This window comes from Bison bison, unplaced genomic scaffold (assembly GCF_000754665.1).
Source record: "Bison bison bison isolate TAMUID 2011002044 unplaced genomic scaffold, Bison_UMD1.0 scf7180017864108, whole genome shotgun sequence".
Classification (NCBI taxonomy): Eukaryota; Metazoa; Chordata; class Mammalia; order Artiodactyla; family Bovidae; genus Bison; species Bison bison.
The window spans coordinates 3,165,196-3,174,857 of NW_011494680.1; the positions used below are offsets into that span (position 1 = coordinate 3,165,196).

The following is a 9,662-nucleotide window of genomic DNA, read 5'->3' on the forward strand; positions in this document are numbered from 1 at the left end:
CCTGGAGACGCTTTTGAAGGGAACTGGAGGGAAGGCGCTCCTAGTACCAACACCCTGTAACGCACAGGAGGCCTGTCCCCAAGGGTCACCAGCGGCGAGGTGAAGAAATCCTGCTGTGGGGGGATGACGGGGAGCAGAGAGCACCTCCCTGTGCAGGTGACAGCGGACTGAGGTCCAGCCCGTTCCCGGAGTGGGCCAGGAGGAGCACGGAGTGTGAGCTGCGCCCAGAGCCACCGTCACAGCCTAGCGCAGAAAGACGCCAGATGGTTAAACCGCCAAGTCTAGCTCACGCCCCCTGCGAGCTCTCACACCTCTGCTCCGGGGTGTCATTTGGGGGTTGTTTGCTGGGCTGGGCGGGGGAAGGGCGAGGGAAATCCGGTGGGGGCTTTTGCTTGGCTGCTTTCACTTTTAAGTCCCCAGAGCCCGGAGTCCCCACCCCCTTCCCAGGCTCAGAATCGGAAAGAGGGAAGCAGAGGGTCTTCGTTCAGCTGGACCGCTTGGAAGCCCCCCACCTCCACCTGCGGGCTCCCTTCCTCCTCTCTCCGAAAGCATCTCCCGCGGCCTTCCCCCAGTCCCCCAAATGCTCCAGCTGGTGGGCTGGGGGAGAGATTTCTCTGGAGACATCCTGCTAGTCTCCCATAGCCCTGGAAGAAGTGATTTCCCAAGAGAAACAGGCATCAGGCTTCCACGGAGCCATAAATAAACAGAGCATTCCAGAGGCTGAGGGCCGGGAGGGCGGCCGGCAGGCCAGCTTTCCCCCTTCACCCTCACTGAGCCAGCCCATTAACTTTTCAAGCAGGCACTGGACCCTGAGAGCATGCCAGCCCCGCTCCCCCCACCCCCTCCCGCCAGCTGCCCCTTCTCTTCCCCTTTTCTTCCTTCTTCCCTGTAAATCTGTCCCAGGCCCACCGCCTCCAGAGCTGCACACAGCAGCCTTCCCGCTCCACACACGAGGGGGCTTCCCGAGGAAACGTCACACCAGTTCCCTGGGCAGTTTCTTAACGTTCAAGGCTTCCAGAAAGATCTGAGTCAACAGGCTCCGCTGAGGCAGCCAGGGTGGCAGCGGGCCTCTGACAGGCAGCCTGACCTGTAGAAGCCCTGCCAGCCCAGGGCGGGCAGAGGGAACCCAAGCGCCAGACCCCTGCGAGGAACAGTGACCCCCAGGCTGTGAGCCCACGTCTTCTTGACGAGCAGGGACCCTGTGGCCAGAGAGGGAGCGGATGGCCCCTTCAGAGTCAGCAGGCAGCTCGAGACCCCAGGCCTCCCGACCCTCACCTGTGTATGGAATTTCTTTCAGGACACATACTCGTGCCAGAAGAGTGGGAAAGTTCCACATCGACTCTTCCAAACGGGAAGGCAGAGAAGGCTGGGAAGTGGCAGCCACCTTCCTCCAAGTGTGCCTCTGGGGTTCGGAGGACGCAGCTGAACAGCTCTGCTCCCTTAGTCTGTAGAGTTCTCCTCTGAGCTGAAAACACCGCCCTCGGTTCCCAGAGTCCCCAGACAGCAGCCCCGGGTCAAAAAACCTGTTCGTGAGGACAGCTGTCAGACCCAACTTCCGACACTCCATTTCACAAGAAAGGGGCATTATGGGGGAAATGTGCTGGAATATGTTTAATTAATTGTTTTGCTAAAAATGACAACCTTCCCATGCTGCCCTGAGAGTTTTATTACAGACAGCCAGAATGAAGTAGGCAATTTGCAATAAGTAAACCCTCCCTGCAAACCCAGGGGCAGGAATTTTTCTACGCATTGTTATTTTCAACCACCAATGTCTAGTCTTTTCATTCCTTGAAAGCCTTGATTTACAGAGTTGGAGGTCTACAACATGGAACTTCTAAAACAGACTATCAGCTGTAATGTCTATTTTCTGCTGTTAAAGTTGGTTACAAATACCTAGGCACCGGCAAAGAAAAGACTCAAAAATATTCATCTCCCCAGCTGTGCTGTTTTAGTTCTGTTTGTGTGTGTGCGCACCTATCTACACACGATACAACTTCCAGTCGTAGGTTTTTGTTTTGTTTTTCTAAGTCTTTCAGGCAAGCCTCCCACACGGTTTTGAAAGGGGGAAAAACAAAACAAAACAAGTTATTTGTTCTTTAGCTCTTGGAGTTTAATAGGATTTTCATCTCCTGGCCCCCTTCAGGAAAAAAAAAAACAACTAATAGCTAAGTGACCACTAGCTATTCTCACGATTAATGTAAGCCTTTCACCGTTAACCTGCACTTTGGGTGCCGGAGAGCATGTGGTGCAAAGACGTTTCATCAGCTGCCAGAACAAACGACGGAATGTCAAATCTCCAACAGCTCACCTCCCAGATAAGGGTCAGGGTGGGCCCACTGGTGCTGCCTGCCTCAGGAATTCCACAAATATTTACTGAGCACAGGGGTGGCCATGACAGCTTGGGGGCTCCACTGTGCCATCCAGGATCCAGACACCACCTCCCCCTCCACCCTCCCACTGTTTTTGCAGAAGCCAAGGGTTACAGGCCCCATGCTAGCTTCCTCTGTGGGCACCGAGCAGAGCAGAAAAGTTAGGGGGCCACCATGACGCCGGCAACCAGTTCTATATGAACCCAGGACAGAGGAAGAGAGCAGGATGCAAAGGGGCACGGTGAAAGACACCCAGTGGTGACCAGCCTCTTCTGTCGTCAAGGTCACCTGAACTGCAAGACAGACAGACTCCAGCTATACTGGACTAGCTACCAAAAACCAAAAGCATTTTCTTTTTCTCAAAAGTAAATTCCAATGCCGTTATTTGGGCAAAGCAAAGGCAGAGGGCTGGTGGGAGGCAGGTGGTTGGGACTCAACCAGAAGGTTAGAAACAAAAAGTTGACCACACATCAGCATCCAGCAGGGTCGCTGAGAACGAGAGCTTCTCCCAGTAGAAAGACTGGGCACCGTCCGGCTCCCTCCTTGGACAACCAGCCTCACTCCAACCAAGCCCTCTACCCCACAGAGGTAACCAGGACACACTAGGATTTATTGGACATCAGACCAGCTACAAAATGTGAAGTTCACCAAAACGATATTTAATAGATTTCTCTGGATTTATATCTCTTCTACCTGCCCCACCCCTGCTCCAATCTGAAGTGAGTAACTTGGTCAGAGAACTTGGCGTGAAATTCTAGTACTGAAAAAGAAAAAAAGAAAGAAAAAAATGAAGCACAAGCAAAATGCACAGGGTTCTAGTCCAGTTCCCATTGCTGGTAACTTGATGTTGCAGGTGTTATTTACCTTCTGTATCGGAGGGAAGAATGTCTTCACTTCCTCCCGCTTAAACCTAGGAGTTGGGTGGGGAGACGGGCTTGTTAGCTCTCCTGCCCTGGGCGCTCTGGGCTGGTGGAAAGGCTTATGGGCATAGGTGTTAAGAGCTCAGAGAGGTGAAACACTCTATCTTAACATTCCCGAATGTAAGTGTAGAGGAGAGAGGAGCGCTTTTGGTTTCATTGCATCATTCTGGAGCCAGATTTGACACTGAAACCTTTTAAAGTAGCTGAAGGGCCTTCAGCTTTTTACAACCCTGGGTTTCCTCTCCTGTAAGACCTCAGAGGGTTGGACTAGATGATCTTGGAGGCTACGGGTTCATATTGGTTGGCTGACTGTTCAAGACAGGAACTATGCAAAGGTGATAACCAACAAATGCTTGGCTGGTTGACTATGGGATCCACTTGTTGAAGAGGGTATTTATTTTCTGAGCAGAGCCCCAGGGGCTACATTCAGTGTTTTCAGAGCTAAGATTCAAACACATGGCCATTCCTGGGCAGGATGTTAGGATCAAGGTTCTTAAGTTACTTTTCAAGGACTTTTATGGACTTCCTTGGTGGTCCAGTGGGTAAGACTCCGTGTTCCCAAAGCAGGAGTCCTGAGTTCGATCCTTGGTTGGGGGACTAGATCCCATATGCCATAACTAAAGGTTCTTAATGCCACAAAGAATGCCTGATGTAGCCAAATAAATAAAAATATTTAAAAAATTAATTTAAAAATACATTTAATAAATCTAGAAAGTTTCATAGAAAAATAAATCTAGATTGAAGTAGAATCTTTTTCACCACCGTAGCATTCCTAGTGTTTTGCATGGTGCCTGTCACATAGTAGGAGCTGGAATACATGTTGTATGAATAACCAAAGTGTCCAACACCCAGAACACTTCTGACACTGCCTTCACCTCCCCCGGAATGTATCAGTTCAGTTCAGTCACTGAGTCGTGTCCGACTCTTTGCAATCCCATGGACTGCAACACGCCAGGCTTCCCTGTCCATCACCAACTTCCGGAGCTTGCTCAAACTCATGTCCATTGAGTCGGTGATGCTGGAATGTATATGCATAGCTGAATCCACAAAAAGCTTTCAACTACTTTCCCAAATGACACTAATATTTAATCCCTGGCCTTTCCTGCATCCCCCACACACTCCCAATCTCACGAGTCAAGTGCTGGCTATCAGCTATCCTGCTTGCAAAAGAAGAGGGCAACAGAAGATGAGCCGGTTGGACAGCATCACTGACTCAGTGGACGTGAACGTGAGCAAACTTTGGGAGATAGCGGAAGACAGAGGAGTCTGGTGTGATCCAGTCCGTGGGGTCACAAAGAGCCAGACACGACTTAGGGACTGAACAACAACAACAACAATCCTGCTCAGCAAGCTCTATCCCTTCCTGGCTGTGTTCCTTCATCTTCCAAGGCTCAATTTCCTCATCTATTACATGCAGATAACCAGGCCTTTCTCGGGAGGAAAGGAATGGTCAGGTCCTCCGAGGGGAGGTGGGGGAGTATATAAATTCGTCCACCAGTGCTGAGAATCCACCTGGCACAACGCATGCTCACTCATGGTAAACACCAGCCATTAGAGTTACTCCTGTACTCAGTAGCATTCATGCTTGGCAGTAATTAGGGCCTCATTAAATTTTAATTTCCTTTGTGCCAGACTGGATGCTTAAGGCAGAACCAAGTTGGATTAGTACTCCACAAAATGTAAGAAAAATAAATATGCTGCAAAAAAAAAATTTGTTTTGTGGTCTTTTGGATCATCAGGACCACTTCCTCACATACCATTGGGCAGGACAATTGGACACTGTTCTTAGAGCTAGAAGTGGCATTCGACTAAGTGGCAGGAAGTTCTGTTCAGCTTGGGGCTTTGCTACTGGTAATCTTTACTCCATGAGACTCAACACAGCCAGTGAGCCCAGGACTTTGCTGGATAGAGACTCATCCTACTTGACAAACATCCATGTGTTCCCCTGTGCTCTTCCAGATTCCCTACAGTTAGGCAGGGTCGTGTGAGCAGAACTGACACGTTTAAAGAGGGTATATGTGACTCTTTAGTCTTCTTTTCCTCTCTAGGAGCCTGAAAGCCAATTTGAAATGATGCGGCCAAAAAAAATTCAGCTTGCCTGGATCCCTAAGTCACAGCTACCTTGAAGAGCTCTTGCCCTTTGATGCATTTCATGAAAGTCAGAAATAATCCTTGTTTGGTTAAGCCAGTAGGATATCAGGGTTTATTTGTCACTGCATCATAGCTTAGCCTAACCTGACTACTAACACATCTTACTCAGTGCTTGTTCTCGAGCATTCATGCCTGTCTGTCACAGGCCAGTTATTCTCTATTATACACACACACACACACACACACACATAATTTAAATCTCAACAATTATTTTTCCTAACCCGTTAGATGATCCTGTAAGATTTAGTAAACTGGCCATCTCTCTTGAGACAAATATATTTTTTTTCTTCCCTCCGTAGAGGAAAATAAATTGGTGACAAAACTGTGTAAGGGAGCTTCCCTGGTGGCTCAGTGGGAAAGAATCTGCCTGCCAAAGCAGGAGACGCGGGTTTGATCCCTGGTCTGGGAAGATCCCACGTGCCATGAAGCAACTAAGCGTGTGCACCACAGTTACTGAGCCTGTGGTCCAGAGCCCAGGAACCACAACTACTGAAGCCTGCACACCCTAGAGCCCATGCTCAGCCCCGAGAGAAGCCACCGACATGAGAAGCCCTCACACCGCAACTGGAGAGTGGCTCCTGCTTGCTGCAGCTAAAGTCTGGGCAGCAACAAAAGCCCAGCTCAACCCAAAAATAAGTAAATAAATACAATTCTTTTTTTAAAATACTGCATGAGGACATTTCTTGAGAATGAGGATCTGTGTTAGTGCCAGGAAGCGCCTTCTAAAGGAAAGAGAAAAGATGCCTCTGTTACTCACTCTAGCCATGCAGCCTTTTATAATCAAAATAGTAAACTCTGGAAGGAAATGCAGGGTCCACGTCTGCGTATCCCACTCACTGAGGCACTCAACACAGTCTTCATAACCTCTAACTAACACACCAGCTCTGTAGGGTGGCAAGTACCTGGGCTCTGAGATCACTCAGGTCTGGCTTTAAATCAAGTTAATTTCATAAAGGCTCACTTTCCTCAGATGTCGAATGTATAAAAATTTCTACCAAGTGGTGTCGCTGGGGGAATGAAAGAAATTAAATAAGGTAGGTTAGACAACATGCTTGGCTCAATGGCTGGCATACAGCAGGCATTCAATCAATGCGTGTCCTTCTTTCTACCACCTTTAGAGTTTGGTTTCAAGTTCAGACTTGGCCAAAAAAAAAAAAAAAAAGAGTTTGTTTACTATTGGAAGTGGTAGAAAGATCCTGCGGTATTGCTCTGGGTGCCACACAGGACAGTGGACACGGTCTTCCTGGAAGGAAACAAAGGTTGCCACCACGTCAGAGGAAAGAAGTGCACCCAGGATGCGCACAGAGGCCAGATGTTCAGATGAGGCAGCTGGGCGGAGCCAGGGAGGCAGGCAGATCGTCAGAATTTGGCCAAGAGGCCCCCAAACCTGGGACAAAGGCAGCCTGGGACGGAAGCCGTCTGGCCAGCTTCCTGTGACGAAATGGTCCAGTGACTGTCCTTCCAGGCACTGGCAACGCCAGCCACTAGGGGCAGCAGCGGGTAGCAACTGCTACTTTACCTCCTTCTGACCCAGAGCACAGGCTCCCAAACAGGCCCGATGATCATTCACTCATTTGTAGAACCAACCAGTCACTCGAGGGATAGTCATTTGGAACCTGCTCACGGGGCCAGCTCTGGGTTGGTGCTGGGAACATGAAGACAAAGAGGAAACTCTCCTTTGGGGCGGAGGTTGGTCCACGGTTTTTCAGGGAGACAGAGGTGCAAAAAGGTCAAAATCCACATGCTAGGATTTCTAAGCAGTTATTTCCAGGGCAGGAATGAGTGAAAGTGTTAGTCGCTCAGTTGTGTCTGACACCATGAGCTGTAGCCCGCCAGGTTCTTCTTTCCATGGGGTTCTCCAGGCAAGCATACTGGAGTGAGTTGCCATTCCCTTCTCCAAGCAATCTTTCTGACCCAGGGATCAAACCCAGGTCTCCTGCAGGTTTGACTGCAGGCAGATTCTTTACTGTCTGAGCCACCAGGGAACGGCTAAGTCTGGGGGATGAGTCTTGCTGGGGAGAAGGACCTACATGTAGAAAAGGAAAGAAAAGGGAAAGAAGGTGGAGCATGCGGGGTTCAGGGCTCGGCCTTGAATGGCTGAAGTGTGGGGCACATGGTGGAGTGGGAAGCGGTTATGGCAAAATATGTCTGGTGGGTAGAGGTCAGCTCTCAAAGAATCTGGACTTGGTTCTATGGGTCAGAAGTTATTAAACAGCAGTCCTTGGCATGGACAGGAAAGTCCACTCAAATGGTTTTGATTTGGGGTTTTTGAGTGCCTTTCAGCTGGACATGTGCTTTCTACTTTGATCTACTACCTACCACTTCCCAGGTGATGCTATTGGTAAAGAACCTCCCTGCTAACAGGAGACACAAGAGAAATGGGTTCAATCCCTGCATTGGGACGATCCCTTGGAGAAGGAAATGGCAACCCACTCCAGTATTCTTGCCTGGAGAATCCTATAGACAGAGGAGTCTGGCGGGCCATAGCCCATGGGGTCACAAAGAGTCAGACAGGACTGAAGCGACTTAGCATGCACAATCACTTCCTACTGTCCTACAACTGACTCCTTTACTTGTTTCTGTTGCCTGAAAACCCCCTAAGAGCATTTGGGTTTATGACTCCTGGGAGGTTTTCGGAGGTCAGTGGGACACGATCAGATTTGGTGTTTTAGAGCCACATGTCATTGGAGTGGAGGCGGGGAGGGAATGGTGACATCGGCCATGACACGTATTCCTTCCCTTAAGACTTCCTCCTTCTCTCTTACTGAAAAACCAACTCCAGAAAAATTTCTGTTCATTTTTGGGTAGTCAGACCCAGTATGACTCCCCACTCCTATCTCAACACACATACAGATTATATTTTATTCGATTCTGTTTATCAACTGAGCAGTGGTTACTGAGCCACCACTCAACCAGAGCTAGGTGTTCAGGTAGCAGGGGATGGGCGTGGGGGTGTGGGGATCAAAGTGTAAATGCCTGTGTCCAGCAAGACAGAGGTCTTGTCACAGTGCCAGAACGTACCTGAGACCACTGGCGAGACACACAGCGACACCACGGCACAGGCCACCCAGGCTCCATGCAGCTGTGTGGCTGGCATGGTGCACGTGCAGAGCTATGAGGGCGCTAGCCAGGAGGTCTGAACTGCCAGCAAGCCGCCGTCCCCCAAGGCAGGACCACTGAGTCAGAAATGCCACTACTGAGCATATACCCTGAGAGAACCATAATTCAGGAAGACACATATACCTCAGTGTTCACTGTAGCACTATTTACAATAGTTAGGACAAGGAAGCAAGCTCAGTTCAGTCAGTTCAGTCGCTCAGTCCTGTCTGACTCTTCACGACCCCATGAACTGCAGCACGCCAGGCCTCCCTGTCCATCACCAACGCCCAGAGTTTACTCAAACTCATGTCCATTGAGTCAGTGATGCCATCCAACCATCTCATCCTCTGTTGTCCCCTTCTCCTCCCGCCTTCAATCTTTCCCAGCATCAGGGTCTTTTCAAATGAGTCAGTTCTTTGCATCAGGTGGCCAAAATATTGGAGTTTCAGCTTCAACATCAGTCCTAGATGTCCATCAACAAATGAATGGATAAAGAAGATATGGTACATATTTTCAATGGAATATTACCCAGCCATAAAAAGGAACGAATTTGGGTCATTTGTAGAGATGTGGAGTCTGTCATACAGAATGAAGTAATTCAGAAAGATTAAAAACAAATACATATATTAATGCATATATATGGAATCTAGGAAAAAGGTACACATGAAGCTATTTGCAGGTCAGGAATACAGATACAGGATGTAGAGAACAGATATGTGGACAGAGAGGGGAGAGGGAGCATGGGACAGACGGATTGGGAGCGCAGCACTGACATTTACACGACCATGTGTAAAACAGATAACTAGCAGGAAGCTGCTGTAGAGCGCAGGGAGCTCAGCTTGGTGCTGTGATGACCAAGAGGGGTGGGATGGGGGTGTGGTGGGAGGGAGGCTCAAGAGGGATGGGATATATGTATATGTACAGCTGATTCATGTTGTTGTACGCCAGAAACTAACACAACATTATAAAGCAATTATATTCCAAGAAAAACTATTAAGAGAGGTGAGTCTATTTAAGCCATGTGCAGAATCAATGTGGCCTTTGACCAAACAGAGCAAGAAGTCTCTTGTCATTTCTTTCACTGAAACATCTTCTATATCCAGATATCTTGAAACTGAGTCCC

At 49.0% G+C, this 9,662-nt stretch overlaps 1 protein-coding gene across 2 annotated transcripts in view; it reads right to left on the reverse strand.

Annotated features, from left to right (window-relative positions):
- ZHX2 (zinc fingers and homeoboxes 2) overlaps nucleotides 1-4,526 on the reverse strand; it is a 161,432-nt gene extending 156,906 nt beyond the window's left edge. Inside the window, exon 1 of one of the 2 annotated variants that reach the window (XM_010838925.1) lies at nucleotides 1,307-4,526. The gene's annotated coding sequence lies outside the window, so the exon portion shown is untranslated. Of the gene's footprint in view, nucleotides 1-1,275 lie in introns of both variants that reach the window. The other variant, XM_010838924.1, reaches the window with a different exon arrangement.
- Between the last annotated feature and the right edge of the window lie 5,136 nt (nucleotides 4,527-9,662).